Genomic DNA, 25,488 nt, shown 5'->3' on the forward strand with positions numbered 1-25,488 from the left:
TTATTTTTCTTCACTTTTTCTTTCCTTCTACTTTTCATTTGTATTTTCTTTCCCTCGTATTTTCCCCCAAATTTTCCGGGAACCAAACATAGCCATAGGTAAAAATGGCTTTTTTTTTTCTCTCTGTTGTCCTATCATGGGCATGTAGGATTGTAGGTGCCATGCGGCTCCGAAAGAGACACCTTCTCAGCTTATTATTTTCAACTCAGGCCTGAGTTGCTCTATACTCTATAGGGCTTCTAATATAACTAAAGTCTAAATGGTAAATACATTCTATCCTTTTTCTAAAATTATATTTTTAAAGAGAAATAAAAATAATAAAAATATTAGGGTCTACAGATTGAACTATCATTAAATTAATCATGAAAATTATGACCTCCTACCTTAATAATTTAATATAACAATTATCAAAACATAAAACATAATTTCAATTGTTTTTATTCAAACATGGAGAATAGCCTTTTTGCGCCTTATATTCTCTATGAAGGTAACATACTCTTAAAAAATAAAAAATAATCTATTTTAAAAATAATTTTTTTAATTTTTGTTTTTGTTTTTGTTGTGTATGCGGAAAGGAATAGAAACTTACCTTTAAAAACGTATTCAAATCATAATAGTGCCTAATTGCTCAACGCTTGTAATACGATGATATAAAATGGTGGACATATGGGAGGAGCATGGTTGATTTGGTGCGCTACTGCAGTGGCGGTCGTTGGTGGATGGGAGTTGGCGGTTGTTTGCTTGAGAACAGTGATGAGTGAGGACAGGGGGGAAGGAGCAAGCCTTGTATAAGAATTAAGAAAGGGGGGGGGGGGGAACAGGGACAGAAGCCGTTGATTGAAATTTAAGAGATTGGGGGTGTCAGGAATGAAGGTAATTGAGAAGATCCGGGAAGCAGCGGAAGTGGGGAAGGCGGTGTTCTCTTTGGAGTTCTTTCCGCCAGAGACAGAGGACGGAGTTGACAACCTGTTGGAGAGGATGGACAGAATGGTGTCCCACAACCCAGCATTCTGCGACATTACCTGGCTCAAGTAGTCTCATTGGACCCTGAAGATGCCTCTTTCTTGTTGATGCAGGCGAAGCATATCTGAGCCAGATATGGTGATTACTTCAGCATCACTGTTGCTGGTTATCCAGGTTGCCGCTTCTCTTCATTTCTTGATTTTTTTTCTTTCTTCCGTCCATTAATCTTCTTCTCAGAGGCCCACCCCAATGTGATAGAAAGAGATGGCGTGGCTAATTTGGAAGGATAATGCAATGAACTTGTAAGAGGTTGATGCTAGAGCAGATCTTATTATCACTCAACTATTCTATGATACTGATATTGTCCTCAAATTTGTGAATGGCTCTCACCAAATTGGAATAACTTGCCCTATTGTTCCAGGCATTATGCCCATTAATAACTCTAAAGGGTTCTTAGGCATGACTGGTTTTTGCAAAACAAAGGTACGGAATCTTCATTAACATTTCAGGTTATATTTAGGATAAATATCATCTCAGATATTTCTTATTAAAACAATCATCTCAGATGTCTGATTATGCTCCATAGAGCATTTAAGTTGTTGATTGTATTATACCTCAAGTTGCTTAGTGCTTAATAAGTTGAACAAGTTTAAGTAGGCTATGTTCATTATTAGATAGAGGTGTCAACTGATAGTTAAATTAAAGGTTTCTAGAAAAGTCCTTCTGTTCTAATACATCACATCTTAATTTCAGAGAAAATTAATTAAGTGAGATCATGGATAAGTTTGGTGAAAAAGGAAATGAAAATCTTAGTAGCTTTTTAAGATGAAAATTTCAGAATACCCCACCATTCTGATGGGAGAATTATCAATATTCATAAGCACATGGTTTATGAAATTTGCATAGAATCCGGGTTCAGATGATCCCATTAAACAAAGTTCTTATACTTCTTTTCCTTCCAAATACCTTAGGCAATTAGAAAGGAGAAAAAACCTAATGTGCCTAGCTAACATCTCTTGAAAAAGACACCATCATTGCAAATATCACGATGACATCTCTTTTTTGGGGACTGCCATCTCTTCTACTTGCCACCGCAACCCCATCATCATCTCATGTCACCATCGATCCAAACTAACCATGGTATGCCCTATTACTTACTCGCCTTGAAAAGATGCGGCTTAGGGAGGAGGACTTTAGGGGCTTAGTCTCTAATTGGGGAGAGAGTTGCATCGTTTTGGGGTTTCATGGTAGGTAATAAACTAGGTAACTTAAAAGAGGATTCAAAAGGTGGAAAAAGAAAAAAAGGTGTTTGTAATGTTGTAGTTCAGAAAGGTTCTGCCTAGCATTAGATTAGGTGTTGGGGTTTGAAAGAAAAATAGGGTGGTTTATTGATGGATGAGTTGATGACCAAAAAACTTTGCTAGATGGGATTAAAATCCTTTGGTGGAAATGGAAGACTTCTTGGCGATTGTAAATCCCAATTCTATGGCTTAAAGAAAAGGATAGAAGCACCAAGTTTTTCACAAAATTGTTAATGCTCATGGGAGAGGAAATTCATTTGCAGTTTAAGGATATGGATATGATTTGGCTTTCAGAGAACTTAAAGCTGAAAAAAGGGACTGACTTTTTAGTGGTCACTTTTAGATCCAGAGTATTTTTGTTCTGGAATTGAGGGGGTGGTTTTTGAATAGTTGAATGAGATGGATCAAGCGAGTTTTAGAGGGTTCTTTTAGCAATAGCTGCCTCAATTGACCTAGATGGGGGTAAAGCCTCTGGTGAATGGTCTCGCTATAAACTTTGGTAGAGTTGTTGAGCCTTGGTTTATGTTTTTCAATTTCTAATGACACCCTTATGTTTATGGTGCTTCATAGGCGCTTAAATGCTGCCTTCTGAATGTTGATTCCAATAAAAGAGAGGCATGAGACGTTATGGAATTTAGCTGATTTGTTAGATAGATAGAAAATTTTAGTGGATACTGGATATGCTGAAAAAAGTTATTAGGAAGGTGGTTTCTAGGGTGCAGATTGCTTTTTCAGTAAGTAGGCAAACTTTGGTGGTTCTTACTACAAACAAAGCCATTGATTCTAAAACTAAAAGCATGACGATTAGGGTGGCTTGCAAGCTAGATATGGAGAAACCTTATGACCATGCAAATTGAGATTTGTTTTGTCATTAATGATGAGTTGTATTAGGCTTTTTGTAGTAATGAATGGGGTAGATTAAATTACATCTTCATGATTCAATTTTTAGTTTTGGTCAATTGGAAACTTTTAGAGCTTGAGAAGGTTGAGGTATGGGACCTATTCTCTTAATCTTTTTTGTCGCCTTCCATTTCAGTGATGGAAGGCTTCAAGTAGCTTTATCTCATGAATAGTAGAAGGGGTTACACTACTGATTTTTGAAGTGGAACTGATGATTCTTATTTTGTAAGGCAAACATAAGTAGTTACTTCATTTGAGATGGGTGTTCTCTGTTTTGAAGCAGTTTTAGGTCTTAAGGTAAACTTGGAGAAGTTTGAGTTAATCTAGGTGGGAAAGGTGGATGATGTGGAGACTTTGGACTCTGGTTTTGGATGTAAGTGGTGTAGGGAATTAAACCAAATTCCCAACCCGTGAGAAACAAAAATAATAGAGAAAACACACGCCAAAGAAAAAACAATCACACACACAAGACAGTATTTACGTGGTTCGGCAATTTGCCTACGTCCACGGAGTTGCAGGGATATCACTATTATCAGGGAAGAATACAGAGTACGACCTGACGACTACAATATTCTCTATATATATATAGCATGGCAACCCTACCATACTAAAAAACCCTAATTACAAAAGGTAGTTCCACAATGGGCTAAACGAGCCTAACAGGCCTCAATAAATCTCCCATTAAAAAGCCATGTAATATTATTCGGGTCGGGTCGTCAAACGGGATCAAACAAAACTAGGCTCCACAAAGCCCAACAAATCTCCCACTTGGAGACTAGTCCAATCACCAACATCAAACCGCTATCCTCCAAGAAACAATCCCTCATCCCTACAACTCATCCTCCTGTCCTCAAGCTAGAAGACCAATTGAAGCTGCGCACAACTTCAACTTCTCAATAGTGACACCCTTAGTCAACATGTCTGCCGGGTTCTTAGATCCACAAATCTTCTCAAGTATTACCAGTTTATCTTCAACAAGATAACGGATAAAGTGGTATTTTGTTTGTATATGCTTTGACTTTGAATGAAAAACCGAATTTTTGGCAAGAAAAATTGCACTCTGACTGTCACTGTGTAGAATGCCCATCTCCTGCTTTTTACCCAATTCATCTAAGAAACCATGTAGCCATATCATCTCCTTTCCAGCTTCAGTTGCTGCAACATACTCAGCTTCTGTAGTAGACAAAGTAACAATCTTCTGTAGATTTGAAGTCCATGATATAGCTGTACCACCTAGAGTAAAAATAAACCCAGTAGTACTCTTTCTACTATCAATATCACCAGCAAAATCAGCATCTACATAACCCTGCAGTTTTAAACTTGCACCTGTGAAGCAAAGACATGTATCTAATGAACCCTTCAGATATCTTAAAATCCACTTGACTGCCTCCCAATGCTGCTTTCCAGGCTTACTCATGAATCTGCTCACAACTCCCACTGCATGTGCAATGTCTGGCCTTGTACACACCATAGCATACATCAAGCTGCCAATAGCTGAGGCATAGGGCACCTTGCTCATATGGTCCCTTTCTTCTTCTGTCTTTGGTGACTGTTCTTTGCTTAGTTTGAAATGACTACCCAAGGGTGTGCTCACTGGTTTAGCTTCATTCATGTTGAACCTGCTGAGAACTTTCTTCACATACTCTGACTGTGAAAGCTTCAATGTACCATTAGCCTTGTCTCTAATGATTCTCATACCAAGGATTTGCTTTGCAGCTCCCAAATCCTTCATTACAAACTGTTTGGACAATTGCTTCTTCATATTATTAATCTTCTCAATGTCAGACCCTACAATAAGCATATCATCCACATACAGCAGTAATATGATGTAAGAATTGTCAAAGGACTTAACATAACAACAATGATCAGCTTCACATCTCTTGAACCCAATTCTATGCATAAAATTGTCAAACTTCTTGTACCACTGTCTAGGAGATTGTTTAAGGCCATACAAGCTCTTTCTCAGTTTGCAGACTAGATTCTCTTGTCCCTGAACAATGAACCCTTCTGGCTGAATCATGTAAAGGTCTTCCTCCAAGTCACCATGAAGGAATGCTGTCTTCACATCTAACTGCTCAAGATGTAAGTTTTTTGCAGCCACCATTCCAAGTACAAGTCTAATTGTTGACATCTTCACAACTGGAGAAAATATCTCTGTGTAGTCAATGCCCTCCTTCTGCTGGAACCCTTTAACAACTAATCTGGCCTTGTAACGTTTGCTACCATCATGCTCATTCTTTATTCTGTATACCCACTTGTTGTGCAAAGCCTTCTTTCCTACTGGCAATTCAGTTAGTTCCCATGTCTGATTCCCCAATAGGGAATCCATCTCATCCTTCATGGCTAACTCCCACTTGCTTGAATTCTCATCTTGCAAGGCTTCATCATAACACTCTGGCTCACTACCATCAGTCAACAGGAGATAATTTAAAATAGGTGAATAACGTTGCGGAGGTCTAATGTTCCTGGAAGATCTGCGAACCTCAGCTACAGGTGTACTCAAATCTACCTGTGAATTTACATTCTCCTTATATTTTTCACCCCCTTTTTGGATAGTACTTTCAGTCAATTCGTCTAAGTTGACAAACTCAAATTTCTTTTGATCTATCTCTGTAACATCTGACGTTACAGTTGACCTATCCTTGTACATAACCTGTTCATTAAATATCACATTTCTACTTCTGATGATTTTCCTGTTTTGTTCATCCCAAAACCTATAGCCAAATTTCTCATCACCATAGCCAATGAAAAAACATATTTTTGACTTTGCATCAAGTTTACTACGAGCATCAGAATCAATATGAACATAAGAAACACAACAAAAAACTTTTAAATGTGAAAACTTCACCTCTTTACCGCTCCAAACCTCCTCAGGAAGTCTGAACTCCATGGGAACTGATGGTCCTCGGTTTATCAGGTAAGCTGCAGTGCTAACAGCATCAGCCCAAAAAGTTTTTGGTAGTCCAGCATGCAACCTCATACTTCTAGCACGCTCATTGAGAGTTCTATTCATGCGCTCAGCCACACCATTCTGCTGTGGTGTCCCATGAATGGTCTTCTCCATCCTAATTCCCTGTGCAACACAATACTCACTGAATCCTCCATCTATGTACTCTCCTCCATTATCTGACCTCAAACATTTTACTTTCAAACTTGTTTCTGTTTCAACCATGACCTTCTACTTCTTAAAAGTTGCAAATACATCAGATTTATTTTTCAGAAAATAAACCCATACCTTTCTACTTGAGTCATCAATAAAGGTGATGTAATACCTTGAACCTCCTAGGGATGCAACCGGAGAAGGCCCCCACAAATCAGTGTGTACTAGTTCCAATTTTTCAGCCTTCGGTGTCCTGCCAGTTTTCAAGAAGCTCACCTTTTTTTGCTTTCCTAAGATGCAACTTTCACACATGTCAAAATCAATGGACTTCAATTCTGGTAGTTTTCCTTTTGACAGCAACATCTTCATCCCTTTCTCACTCATGTGACCAAGTCTGCGGTGCCATAGGCTTGTATCAGTACTTACATCAGCAACTGCAATTGTGTTTCTTGGACATGAGGTCATATACAGAGTGCCAGTCTTCTTTCCACGAGCCAATACCCTAGCTCCCTTTGTAACCTTCCAAGTACCACCAACAAATAGTATTGCATGTCCTTCATCATCAAGTTGTCCAACAGAAATCAGATTCCTCCTCAGGTCAGGAATATGTCGAACCTTTTCCAGTAACCAAACAGACCCATTGGGCAATGATATCCGGACGTCTCCCAGACCCACAATATCCAAGGCTGAACCATCAGCCAAATACACCTTACCAAAACCACCTGCAACATAATTCTGTATGATTTCTCGGTGTGGAGTGGTATGAAACGAAGCTCCTGAATCCAAAACCCAATCATCAAGTGGACTGTCTACTGCAAGAAGTAATGCATCCTGTATCTCTTCTGTTACAGCATTAGCAGAATCATCTTCATTCTTCTTTTTAGGGCTTTTGCATTGCCTTTTAAAGTGACCTGTTTTCCCACAATTCCAGCATTATACTTGTTGGCCTGATCTAGATTTGCTTCTGTTTCGATTAGAATTTCTAGAATTTGATCTACTCTGATTTGAATTTCTGTTATTACCTCTGCCTCTTGTCTCAAGGTTTAGGGCAGAACCAGATCCTGAGGTTTCACCTGCATCTCTTCGGCGAATCTCCTCAGCCAGAATTAAATCTCGTATATCATTGTACTTGAACTTTTCCTTTCCCGTAGAATTGCTTACTGCCATCCTCATTGCCTCCCAACTGTTTGGCAAAGAAGCCAAGACGATCAGAGCACGAATCTCATCATCAAAATCAATTTCTACAGACGACAATTGATTTGTGATTGTATTAAATTCATTCAGATGTTGTGCTACTAATGCATTCTCTGCCATCTTCAAATTGAACAATTTCTTCATTAGATGCACCTTATTGTTTGCGGACGGCTTTTCATACATACCGGACAAAGCCTTCATCAGATCTGCTGTGGTCTTCTCCTTTACAACATTGTGTGCAACAGACCTAGACAGAGTTAACCTAATAACTCCTAGAACCTGTCTGTCAAGAAGCGCCCATTCCTCAGCCTTCATACTCTCAGGTTTTGTCCCCAAAAGAGGCAGATGTAATTTCCTCCCATAGAGATAATCTTCAATCTGCATCCTCCAATACACAAAGTCTGTGCCATCAAACTTTTCTATTCCAGACGCCTTTCCTGCTTCCTCTGCCATTGCTCCCACTCAAACCTAACCCTAGGCTCTGATACCAGTTGTAGGGAATTAAACCGAATTCCCAACCCGTGAGAAACAAAAATAATAGAGAAAACACACGCCAAAGAAAAAACAATCACACACACAAGACAGTATTTACGTGGTTCGACAATTTGCCTACGTCCACGGAGTTGCAGGGATATCACTATTATCAGGGAAGAATACAGAGTACGACCTGACGGCTACAATATTCTCTATATATATAGCATGGCAACCCTACCATACTAAAAAACCCTAATTACAAAAGGTAGTTCCACAATGGGCTAAACGAGCCCAACAGGCCTCAATAAATCTCCCATTAAAAAGCCATGTAATATTATTCGGGTCGGGTCGTCAAACGGGATCAAACAAAACTAGGCTCCACAAAGCCTAACAAGTGGGGCCATACTACATACTTGGTTTGGCCCTTGTGACTATTATTTACATCCTCTTCAGCGTGGGATCCAATCAAGAGAATTTTAGGAAAATCTCAGCCTTTTAGAGGAGATGATACTCATTGAACGGTGAAGTAATGAAACTTTTAAAAGGCACTGTTTCTAGTCTCCTAAGTTATTTCATGTCTTTTTCTTATTACTAGAAAGACTCAAAGTAAGCCTGAAAAGATACAGAGGGTTTTTGGTAGCCAACAGTTTGTTTTGAACAGACTGGGAAGTGGTTTGGGCATCTCAAGTCTGTAGACTCGATAAAATTTACTTAGAAATGGTCATGGAGGTTTGTGGGAGAGTGAGATATTTTATGGAGAAGAATTATAATGGAAAAGTATGGAAAGTAAGAGGGAAATTGGTGTTAGGGAGGTTAAGGATTCTGAGATGGACCTCCAGAAAGCGATTAGGAAGGCAAACCAAGTTTTGAACTGAAGTCTGGTGGAGAGAGACTTTTTCAATCTATTGTTTGCTGGTCTCATTTAATCTAGCAATAGGCCATAAGCGGACTGTTTGGATGAGGAGAAGATTCACAAGATGCCTTTTTGACTGGGAGTTGGAGTTAGTGGAACGTCTTTGCAAATTCTAAACTCTGACTGTTCATGAAGGTGCTGACAAGTCAGATGTCGGTGTTGAAGGATTTCCAGAAAGGAATTTTCACAGTTGGGTCCCTGTACAAGGTGTTGACTCCAGGTCCAACTTTACCATTTTCTGTCAGAGATTTGGGACTTTACAGTACCTTCCAAGGTGGCTTTCTTTGACTGGGAGGCAGTGTGGAGAGAATTCTGATGATAGACATGATGGATTAGTTACCTGGTATTGCCTGCGCACAAAAAAAAAAAAAAAAAACAACAAATAAAGGAGTTGGCAGATGACCTTTTAATCCATTTGAACTGCACGTTCAATTTAATGTGTTTGGCATTCTCTCTCTTATGGTTGTCTCCAGTCTTTGTTGGATGGCATGTAGTTTAATAGAAAAAAAAGACACATTCAACTAGGAGAATAACTTCCCTATGTTTGTTTTGGATTGCTTGGAATCAGTAAATGAGAAGTATCTTTGAAGAGTAGAGTGGTCAGAGTTAGTTGTGAAATATCAGTTTCATAGGGTACTTGATAAAAGCCTATTTCAAATTTTGACCCAAAAGCTCCACCTCCCGAAAGGTCTGCTATTACACTCTTTCCTAATGCATCAAAACAACTATTGAGGAGCTATTTGGCATACCTTGCTTCTCCACTTGCCCAAACCCCAAACTTTTTATCCCATAAGATGCTGCTTAATTGGCTCTAGAAATTCCAATTGCATTTCAAAAAATCGTCAATAAAAAGTCCAATTAGCAACCAAGTTTTAGCACAACGAGTTAGAATGTGGTTTGCCAATGCATCACTGTACTTGTAACAAACATATCAATCACCATTGACCAAACCCTCCTAATCAGGTTGTATAGGTTATAATCTTTCCCCATACCATTTCCCAAGCAAGAAAACACACCCTTAAAGAAGTGGTCACATTTATATGATGTAACGATCCGCACCCAATCATGTAGATATTGTCTGTTTTGGGCCCAAAGGGGCCCTTACGGTTTTAAAACTTGTTTATAAGGTTGAGATGAGTTCATACTTATATAGCATTAGGAACTTTCTTTGCTATCCGATGTGGGATATTACAAACAATCTTCATGCATACACAACTTCTTCGTTGTGTCTCATGGGATTGCAGGATCAAACAAACAAACATCCTTTATGAGGCCAAACAAACCCTTACATCGGGATCGGGAATTGACTTTGATACCATTTGTAACGACCTACACCCAATTGTGTAGATATTGTTTACTTTGAGTTCAAATGGGCCCTTACGATTTTAAAATGCGTCTACAAGATTAATAGGAACTTATACTTATATAGCGCCAGAAAATTTTCCTCCTAATTGATGTGGGATATCATAAACATTTGCAACGACTTGCACCCAATTACATAGATATCGTCCACTCTGGGCCTAAAGGGGTTTTCATGGTTTTAAAACATGTCTACTTGGTTAAGAGGAACCTATACATATATAATTTCAATAAATTTCTCTCCTGTCTGATATGGGATATCACAAACAACCCCCTTTCATGCAAACACAACGTCCTCGTTATGTCCCATGGGATTGTGGGGCCAAACAAACCTCCACACCAGGGTTAGGGATCAATCTTGATATTATTTGTAACAACTCGCACCCAACTGTGTAGATATTGTTTGCTCTGGGCCTAAAAGGGTTTTCAAAACTTTAAAATGTGTCTACTTGGTTAAGAGAAATTCATACATATATAGTCTAAGTTACTTTCTTCCATATCTGATGTGACATATTACACACGACCTCATATAAAATAAGGCTTTGATATCATATCATGGAGGCTGCCAAATTACCTAAGGATATGTTTGGTTCTCGAAAAGTTGGAAGGAAAATGCAAAAGAAAAAAAAAATAGAGAGAAAAAATAGAAGAAAAGAAAAAATAAAGAAAAACAAAAAATAGATTTAAAGTCAATAAATTATTTTTATATATTATTTCAAACTTTTTTCACTTATTAACTCTTCTACATAAAAATTAAATAATTTAAGAATATATAAATTTCTTAATAATTTTAATTATATTGATTTTCTTTCTTATTTTCCATGATAAAACAAAACATGAGAAAATCATTTTCTTTAACATTTTTTTTCTTTCCCTAGTACCATCGGTAAGGGACTCATGAACTCTTGTAAACAAGGCTCTAATACTATGTTATTTGACAAAAGAGTTGTTTTATTCACTAATAAAATAACACAAAATATATATTATAGTTGTTAAGGAATTATTAGTAGTTATTTAATAAGGGGTAATCAATAGTCTTTAAAACCATGAAAGACTAAATTAAACCTTACTAAATAAAATTGTTACTAACAACCCTATTACAAATACCATGTATATTTTATTTATTGTGGACTATTATCATTTTATTATGAAAACTAAAAGAGTAATAAATAAGATAAGTGTTTGCCACATCATTTCATCTAGATGTTAGCACTTAGGGGGCAACATCAGAAATCGGAAATGATTGAGACTTCGACAAAAATTAATGTGCTTTTGGGAAGAAGGTAGCATTTTTAGTGTTTTGTCTGGGAATCATTACACTCAATTATCCTAGTAACCAGTACCTAATAAGTTGTGTTTTTATTTTTTCAGTATAACCAGTTTCTAAGTTTTTAGTATAGTTTGAAATATCTTAATTGTTTGTTTTTTTGGTAGATGTAGTAGCTGTAAATTATATGAGGTGGTGGATATGTCTCAGAGGAAGGGAAGCTTTTCCATTTTCTCTATTTTGACTTATGGAAATTGGTGAGGGTGGTGTAGGGACCCCTTCCCCTGATGCCACGTGGCACGCATTTCTATCCGAATTAGCTCCATCCAGATCTCCCCCAAAGGAGACACGTGACGCGTTTCTCCTATCTGGACTTCCTCATGGAGAAGCAAACATCACATCCGTACAATCGTCATATTACATCCGAACGACCGACATATCCTATCCGGATATGTTTGTCTGGATCGTTGACTAAAGTAAGCAAGTCTTACTACGTCATTTCGACAACCTGTCACAACCCACGTTTCGCCACCTGCAGAGTGAAAGGACAGAAATGATGGCAAGTCACTTCCTACGATCTCTGACAGCTGCGGCGCCTCCCACAATTTCTGTCAACCACCCTACGAGTGATGATGGCCCTGTCACCACCTAGAGGCATCATGACAAGCCAAAATATCTCCCTATCATTAAAGAGGGAGACAAAGCTTCTGATACGATATATATGGACCTTCACACAAAGAGGAAGGTAAACTTGCTATACCTGGTAAAAGACCAACTGATTATTCTCTCTAACCATGGTTAACAAAACCATCGGAGGGTGTGTCCGAACATCCTGTCCGGACGCCTTTTGCAGGAACAACTGAACCAAGAATCTATATTGGTTGAGATCGTGCGCCCATCCATTTGGCAACTACGTGGATCACAAGGACGCGAGGCCTCAACAGGTGGTCCCATTTTTTCCCCAATCTGATTCTCTCTTGTTTGTTATTTGGTTCTTTTGTTCTTCTTACCACCCCCCTCCTTGCATTAAAATACATTCTTTTTTTGTTTTTCCTCCTTTTTAGTTTCGTCCAAACCTAACAACTCATATGATCATATTTTGTTGCCTGAACTCTGCAACATAAGATGTTAAATTAACATCATTGAAGCTTTGAATACATGGGAAAGAATTTGATGAAGGCACTTGAGTTAAAATTTGGTCTCAAGCCTGCTTGCTAAGTTTTGCCTTGAATTTCCCTTTTCAGCTTAGGATTCACTTATGAAAAAAAGGGGCATTTTAAGAATTGTTTCCATGGTGCTGCCATTAATGCTGACATTATGGTGTGTAACTTTTGCACTTTGCTTCTAATTACACATTTTATGTACCATCTGAGGTTACTGCTGCCTTGGAGCCTATCAAGGACAATGAAAAAGCAGTCAACACCTATGGAATTCATCTTGGAACTGAAATGTGCAAGAAGGTTTTAGGTAATGGGATTAAAATATCTGTTTCATGATTAATTCTAGTTTGTCTCACTAAGATATGCATCGGCAGAATCTTGGGTTAATAGAAGTGGCCAAAATTTCAAGGTTTTGACCATGGAGAGATGGCCTACAAATGTCTTCCGTGCTAAAGAAGATGTTCAGCCAATATTCTGGTACTCAGAATTTATGAAAATCCAATGTCATGATCTAAAAGTTATTTGTTGATTGAAGATGGATCCTTTGTTTGAAGTACACTAATTTTCTTTCTTCTTACTTTTTTGAAAATTCAAATATTTCTCCAATGATGGTAAGTGTCATGGGTATGAAATTCCCACAAATTTTCGTGTCTGTGACACTTAAAAGCCCTCTAAGCTAGCCTGCACTACCCCACTTGAGATGGTAGCAAAGATAACCCATAGAAGGCACACAAGATTACGGGCCCAAGCCCTAACTTGTATCTTGTTTCCTCACTAAAAAATAACATGGACACTTGTTTAGCAAGATTCCCACTATATCTTTGGTGGGTTAATGCTTACTCTCATACCTCCTAAGAGGTTCTCCTGTCCTCCTTTTATAGGTGTGGCTCCACCCACTCCTTATTTGACTAGGAGTACACAGTCCGGGTCCTACTCAAACTCATTCATAGGTTGTGGCACCAACCACTCTTATTTTGACTAGGGACAACCAATCCTAGTCCTACTTTGACTACAATCACGATCACAATCCAAACTCGTACTCAAACTCCAATTGCAATCCCTCTTTTGAGTCCAACTCTGATCTTTCAAATGTCTTTGGCTCATTCCTCATCCATTTAAAACTCCTCATGTTGCTGCCACTTGCATCCATTCACATACCAGCCCTTCAAGCCTCTGATTCAAGGTGCAACATGTCTTCCTTGGGCTTCCCCCAATTCCAAGAAGTCACTCTGGTGTGCTGCTGTGTGCTGCTGTGTGCATCTCTGTGTGATTCATGTGCATGCCAAGCCCTTTCTTGTCATGCACATCTAAATTGCATCCCTATCGAGGTAACATGCTCTTGCATCCATCTTGTTGCCGCCACGGCATTGTGCTATGACCAAGCTCCCTATTGGTGGGGCAACGAGTCATGGTGTTGTGCCCATGACTCCTCGTCTTTGTGCACAATGCATTGTGCCCTTGTGCCAATCATTAGGCATCCCCTCTAAATCGGCTTTGTTATGCTGCAGCGCTATGCCTCTTCTAAATCCCCCTTGGTGCTGCAACATGCCATAGCATTGCGCTCATGGCTCACCGAGCTACCTCATCACACAAGGCATTGTGCCCTTGTGCCACCTTGCCTTAGTCATAGGTCACTCATGGGGCCAAGGTGCTGCCCATGAGGCTTCGGTGCCATATGGTCTGTGTCAAGGGGCTAACACAGTAGGGCTAATCATCTAAGAAGCTATATATCAAGAACCATTGGCTGGGATCAATATGATAGATGCATTCTTGTAATCCATCCTATGGAGCATTGATTGACTACCAGGTAAAGAGGATTATCTGAACACAAATTGTTATTTTCCTAAAAAGAAAATATTTACTTTTTCTTTTACTTGCTATAAAATTCACCAAGACTCCTGATGTATTTGATTTGTGTCATAGATACTTTTTGCAGTTATGTTTGTCTTTATAATGTAGTTGATGTATACTCACCAGCCTGCCATATTCTTACCCTGCAATTTGTTATAGCTTCACTCTCTCACCTATTTTAGGTGTGATTGACATTACATACCAGTGAAGTATCTAAATCATTTTCTGCAATGTGTTTATGATCTCTTTTCATGTGTGCACATGCTGTCACCATTTCATTTTATTATTTGCTTGCATGTTTGATTGATATAGTAAATAGGTTTTTTTTCCCCTCACACAGTGACCATATTCTCTCTCTGTCTCTTTATTAGTGTCCACAGATGAACAGACAAATTTGAGAGATGAATAAAAAGAGAGGGGAGACTGGAAGCAAATAAGTGGAAATACCGCCAGTCTTGAAAGAACACCAAAGCTTCAAGGCAATTTTCGCTTCATATTCATGAAAATACCCTTTCAGTTCTTCCATGGTTTTGATGTATGCAGAAGAGAAATCAAAGTGCTAAAAGGTAAGTGATAAATCATGGAATTTTTCTCTAACCTAAAATCAATTTAAAATCTTACGATTACAAAAAATGTTTTCAAGACTCCTAGTGGAGTAAACTGGAGAGGTAGGATGATTCTCTTAAATCATTTTTTTTTTTTTTGAGAAGTAATAATGTAATTCAATGTTGCTTGAGGCCACTCATTTGTGCAATGTTTTTGTTTTTTATTTTTATTTTTTGATTTAAAACATGTGGATAGCCATTTCTATGTATTGCCAAATAATAGAAAATTTTCATAAATGTTTCAGAATGCCAGTAGAATGGCTAAAAGATTTTGAGATTGATAGAAACACTTGATGCATAACATACATCTAGATGCAAATGAAGCTAGAAGAAAATGATTATTTGAGTATTATTTACAATTACATAATACTATGTAATTGCATAATTTGAAAGAATAGTTGCCATGAATCACAAGTCCTCTCTCTCTAGATCATTACCAATCAATTAATCTATCTAATCTATCCATCTATATATATGTGTGTATAAATAACCTTAGAAAATTGAAGAATAACCAAGAAGAATTCATTATATATTCTGTACTATTGGACTAAGGTTTCTCTGATTGTGACTTTTCTTTCTTTTTAGATTTCACACACTGTTCAACAGGGGATTGGGTTGTATATGTAGATAGATAGATACAGACCTCCCCAAAAGGTAATTTTAATATTTTTTGCAGTTAGTTTTGCTACAGTAGCCACTGCTCTAGCTTCATGCCTAAGGGTATATCAGTTGAAGTATCAATAAGAGGCAGTGCTCCATTCGTTAGGTTGAAGTTGAAGCTTGCCTTATTATCATTCAAAGAAGTTTAAAACACAATAACCTAAGAAAGTTGCAGAGTGCCTAATGTCACAGGATGCTTCAAATGAGCCTCCTCATGGGTTTATATAGAGTCCAGGAAGCTTCTAGAGACTCCTGGAGCCATCTACACTAAGCCATTGGAGGGAAGAGTGTGGAAGGTTTTAGAGATGCCTAGAAATGTCCACACATCTCTACACTATGGTGGAAGGCATGAGAGGAGTCCAAGGCTTTCTAGAGAATTCTAAATATCTCTTGTACATAGGGTTGTACATGGAATTGTGTAGGGTATTCTAGAATCTTCTTGATTTGTAAGGAACCCTCCAAGGTTCTAGAGAGTTCTATTGGTGCCTATAAATAGGTGAGGGCCTCATTTGGCCAAGGCACTACCCAAATCACTTCATAACCAAGCAAGTGAGTCCTCAAAGCACTTGTAAAGGCTACCTTGAGTAATAAGAGCTTCTATTCTTTAAGAGTTGCCTACTACGTCTTCTACAACTTCTGAGTCGCGAACGTCTTAGCCTAGCAAGCTAAGCATTGGGAGTAAGGCTGACTTAGCAAGATCAAGCGTCTGGATTTGTCTAAGTGCCGCACGAGCTTAGTAAATGACTAAGTCTGTGACACTAAGCCCCCTTAGAGATATCGACTTATGTCATATGGTAATAAATTGCAAAATCAGCAAGTATGATACATCAAATAAAGAAGTAATAAGATTAAACACAGTTGTAGGAACAAGTTGACTTTTCTTTATTTGGAATATTGTATTGCAGTAGTGGCTTGTGGGAGCAGGGGGGCTGAAAAGCCTAAAGAGGCACTCCATCCATAACATGTTCTTCTTAAGTTCTATCTAGCATTTAGCTCTACTTATCATATTCCACACACTATTGGCTAGGTGTAAACCTAATAAACTTTGTTCCACTGCAGTATGCTTTTCTGGCAGTTGAAGAGACCCCTCGAATGTTTTTACTGAACTGGTGATAACTATTGGCCTCCCCCTTTATTTTTGTTGGAAGTTTGAACCATTTTTTAGTTTAGAAATGTCTCATTTGATTGATTTCTTTCCTATTGGTGTTTGTTGCATATGACCCAAGTTGTATTTCCCAATAGTTCATGCGACCACATGCATGTGACAAGAAACTTCAAGAAGAGTGGGTAGTCCCCTTGAAAAGTGTCGAAGATATTCAAAAGGTACAACTTCCATCTTATGGTTTTTCTAGTCTCTGGTCTTTGGTCTTTGAAAGATAATTAAATATAATTTCACATGTAAATATAAGAGGTTCATGAAATTCTGCCGTGGAAAACTGAAAAATGGTCCTTGGAAAGAATTTGAAGGGCTTCAACCAGACACAAAGATCATCGATGAACCAATAGGGAACATCAACTTAAAAGGGTTTTCTTACCATCAATAGCCAACTAGCAGTAAATGGGGGAAAATTGGACTTCCTATATGTTGGTAAGTGCAGTGTGTATTCTGTAGTCGGGTTCTTGTGAAAATTTAGTTTATTGATATAAGTCAATCTCTTATACAAAAATTGTTTGCTTTGGAGGACATATGAGTGGTACTATTAAGTGTCATAGGGCATGGAGATCTAATGTTTCAAAGAAGTTCTTCATTAGCAATGTGTTTTTTTTATTGAGATGTAGATCTATGATATGGTGAATTCTCCATAAACTATCTGTAAGATAAAATCTCTAAAGTTGCAAGTAATAAAATGAAAGTCCAAGATCATACATTCAGCCATGACAATTAGATTCATACAAAATATTGATTAGTTGGCTAGTCCTTCCAAGACCTTATGTCCATGCACCAATGGAACTCACATATCTTATTTTGTAGACTAGAGACTCTTATCCCTCTGTAGGAATTAATACAGTATCTATATATATATATTTTCTCCCCATCAAAGAAGACTTAGGGTAGTTTGCAGATTGAGTAATATGCCTTACATTTGTAGATATGGGTGGTTACTCCATTAGAGATGTGACCCCACGTTTCATTTATTTTTGGGGAAAATAATATTTAAATGGGCCACAAACTTAAAAATCTTTTATTTTATTAAAACCATTTCCAACATTTCTCCCACTTGACCCATAAAAATTACTTAATATGTATTAATTAAATTAATACATAACATATTTTTTCCTAAATCCTTATACTTAATCAAAAGAGTTTAAAGCACATGAATCATGGTGGTAAGTCCTCTAAGAACGAGTATTATCTTCCATGTATTACAATGTAACTTTCTCCTTTGAATAAGAACAATATGTGAGTTATTCCTTTATGAATGAGCTTTCAAAATTCTAATTCATGGTTTACTTAACATTCGTAACATGCATACCGTCATTCTCTAAACTTTATGTATACAACCAAATGAGAAGAAAAAAATTGAAATAATTGGAGTTTTCATATCGACCAAAACTGAGATAAAACACAGGGTATCCGTGAAATTTACAAAACAACACAATTGAGTCCCATATGGTCAACATGTTCCTTATAAGCCTTAGATGGCAATCCCTTCATCAAAGGATCCACAATCATCAATCTAGTTCTAATATGCTTAATAGTCACCTTGTTTGATTTAACATGTTTCCTAATAGCTAAGTAATTTATGTCAATGTGTTTACTGCAGTTTTCATTCTTATTATTCTTGGCTAAAAACACTATAGTAGAGTTATCGCAGTAAATCCTCAATGAATTAGAAATTGAGTTAACGACTTGAAGCCTTGAAATAAAACTCCTCAACTAAATAGCATGTGACATTGCTTCAAAACATGAAACAAATTCTACTTCTATGGTTGAAATAGTAACCAATGTTTGCTTTGCACTTCCCCATGAAATGACTTCTCTAGCTAATAAGAAGACATATCCAGATGTCGACTTTCTAGACTCAAGGCAGCCAACAAAGTCAGAATCTTGATATCCAACCATATCCAAAGGATCAGATCGCTTGTATGTAAGCTTGTAGTCCTTAGTCCTCTTAAGGTATCACATGACTTTCTTTGATATCCACCCAACATTCCTACTGCATAAGAAATGTCAGGTCTTGTACAAACCTGGGCATACATTAAGCTCCTAACTGCAGAAGCATAAGGAATGTTTTTCATCTCTTTCTTCTCCAAATCATTACTTGGGCATTGGTCCAAACTAAATTTGTCACCTTTGAAAAATGGTACAGTACCAAGTGAACAATCCTTCATGTGAAATCTCCCAAGCACTTTATTGATATAAGTTTCTTGAGACAATCCTAATATTTGTTGAGATATGTCTCTCTCAATCTTTATGCCAATGACATAAGAAGCTTCACTCATATCTTTCATGTCAAATTGTTGCGAGAGAAATCGTTTCACCTCATGAAGCAAGCCTAAATCATTTGAAGCAAGCAAAATATCATCCACATATAAGACTAAGAAAATTATTTTGCTCCCACTAACCTTATGGTATATACATTGATCCATAATGTTAGAAAAATTAAGTTAATCCAACCTAAAGTAATCGCCCTAGAGAGGGGTTGAATAGAGTAGTGGTCTATTTTTGCAAATTTAAATTATATGAATGCAAGAGACAATTATATGCAAATATATAATAAAACAATATAAAAACAATTGCATATAAAGTAAAATACTAAAGAAGAGAGAATGCAAATACAAGATTTTTATAGTGGTTTGATGCAACTCGACCTACGTTCACTCTCCTCTAGCTTTAATATCAAGCTTGAGGTTCCACTATTTCAAGGCTTCCAAACCAAGCCTTCAAGCAATACAATTGGATTATAGTTCCAATCTACCTTCTTGGACTTTTGGCTCGAAGCACCATTTACAATCCTTAAAAGATATCTCACTCTTGAACAACCCTTCAAGTGATGCCCCACACTTGAGAATCCCGAAGTGATACCTCACACTTAAATTCTTCCTCTTAAAGATTTACAAAAGATAAGAAATAATATCACAAAATCCTACTACAAAACTTTAGGCTTAAATGTACAATAAAAACTAGGATTGAAAGATGCACTAATGATATGCAAGTTTTAAAACAATAGTGCACTCAAAAACACTTTCCCAGGGCTCAAATATATTCAAGAAAGGTTCAAGAAGGTTAAACTCTTGAAACAATGAAGATTGAAACCTTTTTATAAAGGAAAACGATCAAACTAGCCATTAGGGGTTTGACCAGTCGAGTTGGAGGTTGACAAGTTGACTAGCCTTTAGCATTTAATGTTTGACAAGTGACCATTGGACCTTAATTGCCCCTTGATCGGACCTCGACTGGACCTTGACCGGTTGAGGTCAACTTTGACAACATTTTGGAAGAGAAAGAAGGTTTTTGCGTCCTTTGACCAGTTGAGCTAAATCGGTCAACCGGTTCCTCATCCAGTTCAACCCATTGAGCCGTTTTTAGCTCAACAACCATCATTTTCAACTTAAAACCTTTTAAACAAGTTTGAAAAATATTTAACACAAGGTTTTAGTTGAAAACATGAAATCATCCAATTTTAAAGGATTTAAAACAAAATTATTTTTAGATGATTTTGGTGCATAAATTAATAATGTAATGCATGAAAGACCTAGTGCACCAACAACCTTACAAAGAGATTTTATAAAGTTAAGGTCTTGAAAAATACTTATCTTTGAGGTCTTCTTTTTATTATTATTGATTTCTCTTTAACTTGATTTTGTCTTTGTAATTGCCACTTTGAAAATCTTCTTGTTTAATCACACTTGAAATATAATCATTAGTTACAAACTTTGTTTTGTTATCATCATAATCGGGATTAACCAAACCTTGGTTTCACACATAACATTCTCTATAAAACCAAATGAAGAAATAACATCATGGAACTTTAAATGCCATTAACAGGATGCTTGTCTTAATCCATATATAGATTTCTTAGCTTGCAAACCATGTGATCATTTCCATTTGAGACAAACCCTTTTGGTTGTTTCATGTAAACATCTTCCTCTAAATCTCTATTAAGGAAAACTGTTTTCACATCCATTTGATGTAGCTCCATATCAAAATGAGCTACTAATGCCATGATTATCCAAAATGATTCATTCTTTGAAACATGATAAAATGTATCATGATAATCAATTCCTTCTTTTTGAGTGAATCCTTTAGCTACTAGTCTTGCCTTATATATTTCAATATTGCCCGATGAGTCTCTTTTTAGTTTTAAAAACCCATTTACAACCAATGACCTTTGCACCTTGGGCAACTCAACAAGATCCCAGACTTGATTATTAGCCATTAAATTCATCTCATTTTTCATGGCATTGTAACATAATGTGGATTCACTTCCATCTATGGCTTGTGAAAATGTAATCAGGTCATATTCAACACCAATATCAATGTCATATTCTTGTAGGTACACAACATAATTAGAAGAAATTGCAGGTCTCATTTCTCTAGTAGATCTTCTTAATGTTATGTCAACATTCTCTTGTTGAGGATGTTGAGTAACTGGATCCAACAGAATATCCTCATGATGTGGTTCATTAACAACCGATGCCTCTTAAATTGTCAAATCCTGATGATTATCTGGGAAAATAATTAATTTACGTGAAGATTCAAGAGTAGGTTCAATATTATGGCATTCCTCAAACACTAAGTGTTGAGGTTCATCGCTCTCACTAATCATATCATTCTCCAGAAACCTTGCATTATGAGATTCTACGATTTTAGTAGCACAAGAAGGACAATAAAATATGTATCCCTTAGACCTTTCTACATAGCCAATGAAACATCCATTGACTATTCTTAAGTCTAATTTCTTCTCCTGTGGATTATAAACTCTAACTTCAGCGGGGCAACCCCATACATGTACATGCCTTAGATTGGGTTTCCAACTTTTCCATAACTCAAAAGGTATTTTAGGAATTGCCTTGGTTGGAACCCGATTTAGTACATATGTCATTGTCTTTATGGCCTCACTCCACAAGGATAATGGGAGGTTGGAGTTACTAACCATACCCTTAACCATGTTTTTTAAGGTTTGGTTCGTTTTTTAGCCATACCATTTTGGGATGGTGAGCTAGGCATTGTGTATTGGGCAACAATGCCATGTTCCTGTAGAAACCTTGCAAATGGACCAGATAATTGTCCTCTTTTAGTGTACCTACCATAATATTCACCACCTTTATCTGACTTCACAATCTTAATTTGTTTACCCAATTGTTTCTCTACATCTAGTGTTTTACACTTATCATAAAGCAAAAAAAGATACATATATCGTGAGTAATCATCAATAAATGTGATAAAATATCTTTGACCATTTAAGCACATATCATAGGGACCACTAATGTTAGTATGTATGATTTCTAAAATATCAGAAGTCCTCTTGGCACTCTACTTTTTAGTCATGTTGTTCTGTTTTCCTTTAATGCAGTCCACACAAATATCAAAATCAGTAAAATCAAGAGCCTCAAAGACTCCACCACTTATCAATCTTTTAATTCTTTCAATAGAGATATGACCTAATCTCTTGTGCCACAATATGGAATATTTTTCATTTATAACACCACTCTTAATGCCAACATTTCCATGCACAGTTGTAAGGCTATGATTCAAACTTGGATTTAAATAGAGTTTGAATAAACAATTATCCAAAATACCATCACCAACAATGATATTGTCTTTTATAAAATGAAATGAAATACTAATAAATTTAAAAGTAAAACCATATGGTAAAAGTCTTGAAACTGAAATAAGATTCCTAGAAAATGATGGAACAAAAAAATTTATTTCAAGGTCTAAAACAAAGCCAAATCTAAGAACAAGTCTGTAGGTCCCAACTGCTTTCACATGTGAACTTATCCTATTTCTTGAATAGATCGAGAGTTCACTTTTCATTAGTTTCCTTTGGTTTAAGAAGCCCTATATGGTATTGGCAACATGGATTGCAATACCAAAATCAATGCACCAAGTGTTGTAAGAAATATGAACCATATTAGATTTGTAACACACTAAAGATATGAGATTACCTTTCTTTTCAAGCCAAGCCTTAAATTTAAGACCACTCTTCTTGATATGTCATTTCTTCTTTAAAAAAAATACGACACTTGATATCACCCTTATTAACATGATTAAGAGGCGTCTTTTTTTTTTCCTTTACCTTTCTTGTTTGGTTTCTTTTCTTGAGTCACCAAATGAGCACTTTCAATACTTTCTTGATTTAATCTTCCTTTCTCTTGCACACACATGGTCAAAAGTTCATTGATAGACCATTTTTCCTTATGTGTGTTGTATGAAATCTTAAAAGGTTCATACTCAAATGGCAGAGAATTAAGAATAAAGTGAACCAGAAACGACTCAGACATCTCAATCTCCAATGACTTAAGTTGAACAACAATATCCCTCATTTCCATTATGTGCTCACGCAGTCCTTTGGTGTCATTTCCATTAGGGTGTTAGCCAAAGCCTTGTCAGAAGTCTCAAATTGTTGCTCAATAGCTTTGAGATATTCTTTTACCTTAGCACATTCAGAAATTGAACCATGGATACTTTTCCTTGTACTAGACTTGATAAACATCAAACTTAAGCAGTTAGATCACTCCCAGCGTTCATATGATGCTTTCTCAGTTTGGGTACTTGATTTCATAGGAACGAGTGACTCATCCACACGAAGTGCTAAATCAAGGTCTATGCACCCCAATGTAAGGAGAATTTTCTTCTTCCAATCAACATAATTATCACCATTCAAGGAAGGTATACGAGATTAATGAAATTTGGAACAGATATAGATTGAACTGCAAAATAAATGGCAAAGCTTACTATTATGCAATGAAGCAAAAAATTAAAATTTACTCATGTAAATTAACTCAATCAACAAAAATCAACACGTAATCATAAACTTTCCTATGGAAATAGACGCGCAAATGATTTTTTTAAAAAATTACTTTATAATGGGACTGGTAATTTTAGGCCTGTGGGCAACAATTTTTTTTTACCATCCCATCCTAAATAAACACAAAACATGATAATTACCCTATGGGGTAAAATTATTAGTTTTATGATTATTTACAAATATTGATGTAATTAATTTAATGTGACAAAAATTAAACTTTCTTTTGTCACATAACATTATCATAATCAAGAATGTCGTGGCTATTACTTAATTAATCAAATGTTACTTTAGTATGCCATAAAAAATGACCAAAATCAATGGTAAACAAATATAAGTAGTGTTTCTAAATACTACTTTATAAAAAATTAATGTATACAAGTTGTTCATAGTGACAGAGCCAAGATTTAAGCTTAGAGGAGGCAACCTCTAACAAATCATGGGCCTTACTCCAATGGTTCTAGGAATATCCTAGTTCAAGGGACCAATCCATGGTCACGGGTTCAAGTCCTACCCATGATCTGTAGACATTGGTGGTTACTCCATAAGAGTTTCATTTATTTTTAAGGAAAATAATATTTTAATGGGCTAAAGAAGTTCTTCATTGAGACGTAGATCTATCATCTATGATATAGTGAATTCACCATAGACTAACATCATCTTAAAAATGTCATTACGTTTAATTTGTTTGTTGGAGTGAATTTGCAGGGTGGGGTGGGGTGGGGCAGGTGGGTATGTTTACCAAAAGGCTAATGCAGAGTTGTTTTGCACTAACGAGAAGCTGAATGGTCTGACTGAGAAATGCAAGGCTTTTCCATCTCTAACATACATGGCGATGAACAAAGAAGGGGCATGGATGTCTAACTAACGTCCGCCAAACTGAAGTTAATGCAATGACATGGGGAGTCTTCCCAGTGAAGGAGATCATTCAACCGACTGTTGTGTGGATCCTACTAGCTTTTTGAGGTGGAAGGATGAGACATTGGAGATGTTGTCAAGAGGTGGGCCCGTTTGTACCCAGGGGGAGACCCATCAAGAATTTTGCTGGAGGAGGTTGGTGTTAAAGGTGTTGTTTATAATTGATATATACGTATATTCACATACAGATATTTTCAATTTAGTGACAGCAACTAAATAACACTGATATTTTTCAGGTACAGAGCAGTTATTTCTTGGTCAGCCTGGTAGACAATGACTATATCCATGGTGATCTGTTTGCTGTTTTTACAGATTTTTTGAGATTTGCTGCCTTTATAGTTTGTCAGTGGCCTTTTATTGAATTAAATGTTATTTATATTCTTATTCTGATGCAATAAATGTGATCTCTTTAGGTTTTGACATTCCCTGCTTTATAGGGCAAATTGCATTTGTGCCATTCATGGGGAAATTGTCGTATTTCCGATTGTGCCATTCATAACTTGATTTCAAAGGAAACTGTGAGGGTTGCACATTTGAGGAATCCTTGGTACAAGGCATACACATTGTGGACGAAGAACCAGAGGATGAGGCTTGGGTGCGGAAACAATCTAAATTGTTTCTGTTTATTTGATTTTGTTTTAGGAACTTCTAATAAAATCATTTTGAAACATGGCAATTTCTGTTTATTTGCATTCTTTTTCCATTTTATTTATTTAATCATGTATTTATTTTTTATGCAGGGGTGTTGCAACAATGTTAGTCAAGTGGCATGGGAATTTGAAATAGAATGTTGTGATGATTTAAGCTCAAAGAGTTGGTTGAATGCATGTTTTTAATTGGGTAAGACAGC

General features: G+C 36.8%; 1 pseudogene; it reads left to right on the top strand.

Annotated features, from left to right (window-relative positions):
- The first annotated feature begins 867 nt into the window (after positions 1–867).
- LOC100854741 (probable methylenetetrahydrofolate reductase (NADH)) lies at positions 868–25,036 on the top strand (annotated as a pseudogene).
- The last annotated feature ends 452 nt before the right edge of the window (positions 25,037–25,488 follow it).

This window comes from Vitis vinifera, chromosome 5 (assembly GCF_030704535.1).
Source record: "Vitis vinifera cultivar Pinot Noir 40024 chromosome 5, ASM3070453v1".
Classification (NCBI taxonomy): domain Eukaryota; kingdom Viridiplantae; phylum Streptophyta; class Magnoliopsida; order Vitales; family Vitaceae; genus Vitis; species Vitis vinifera.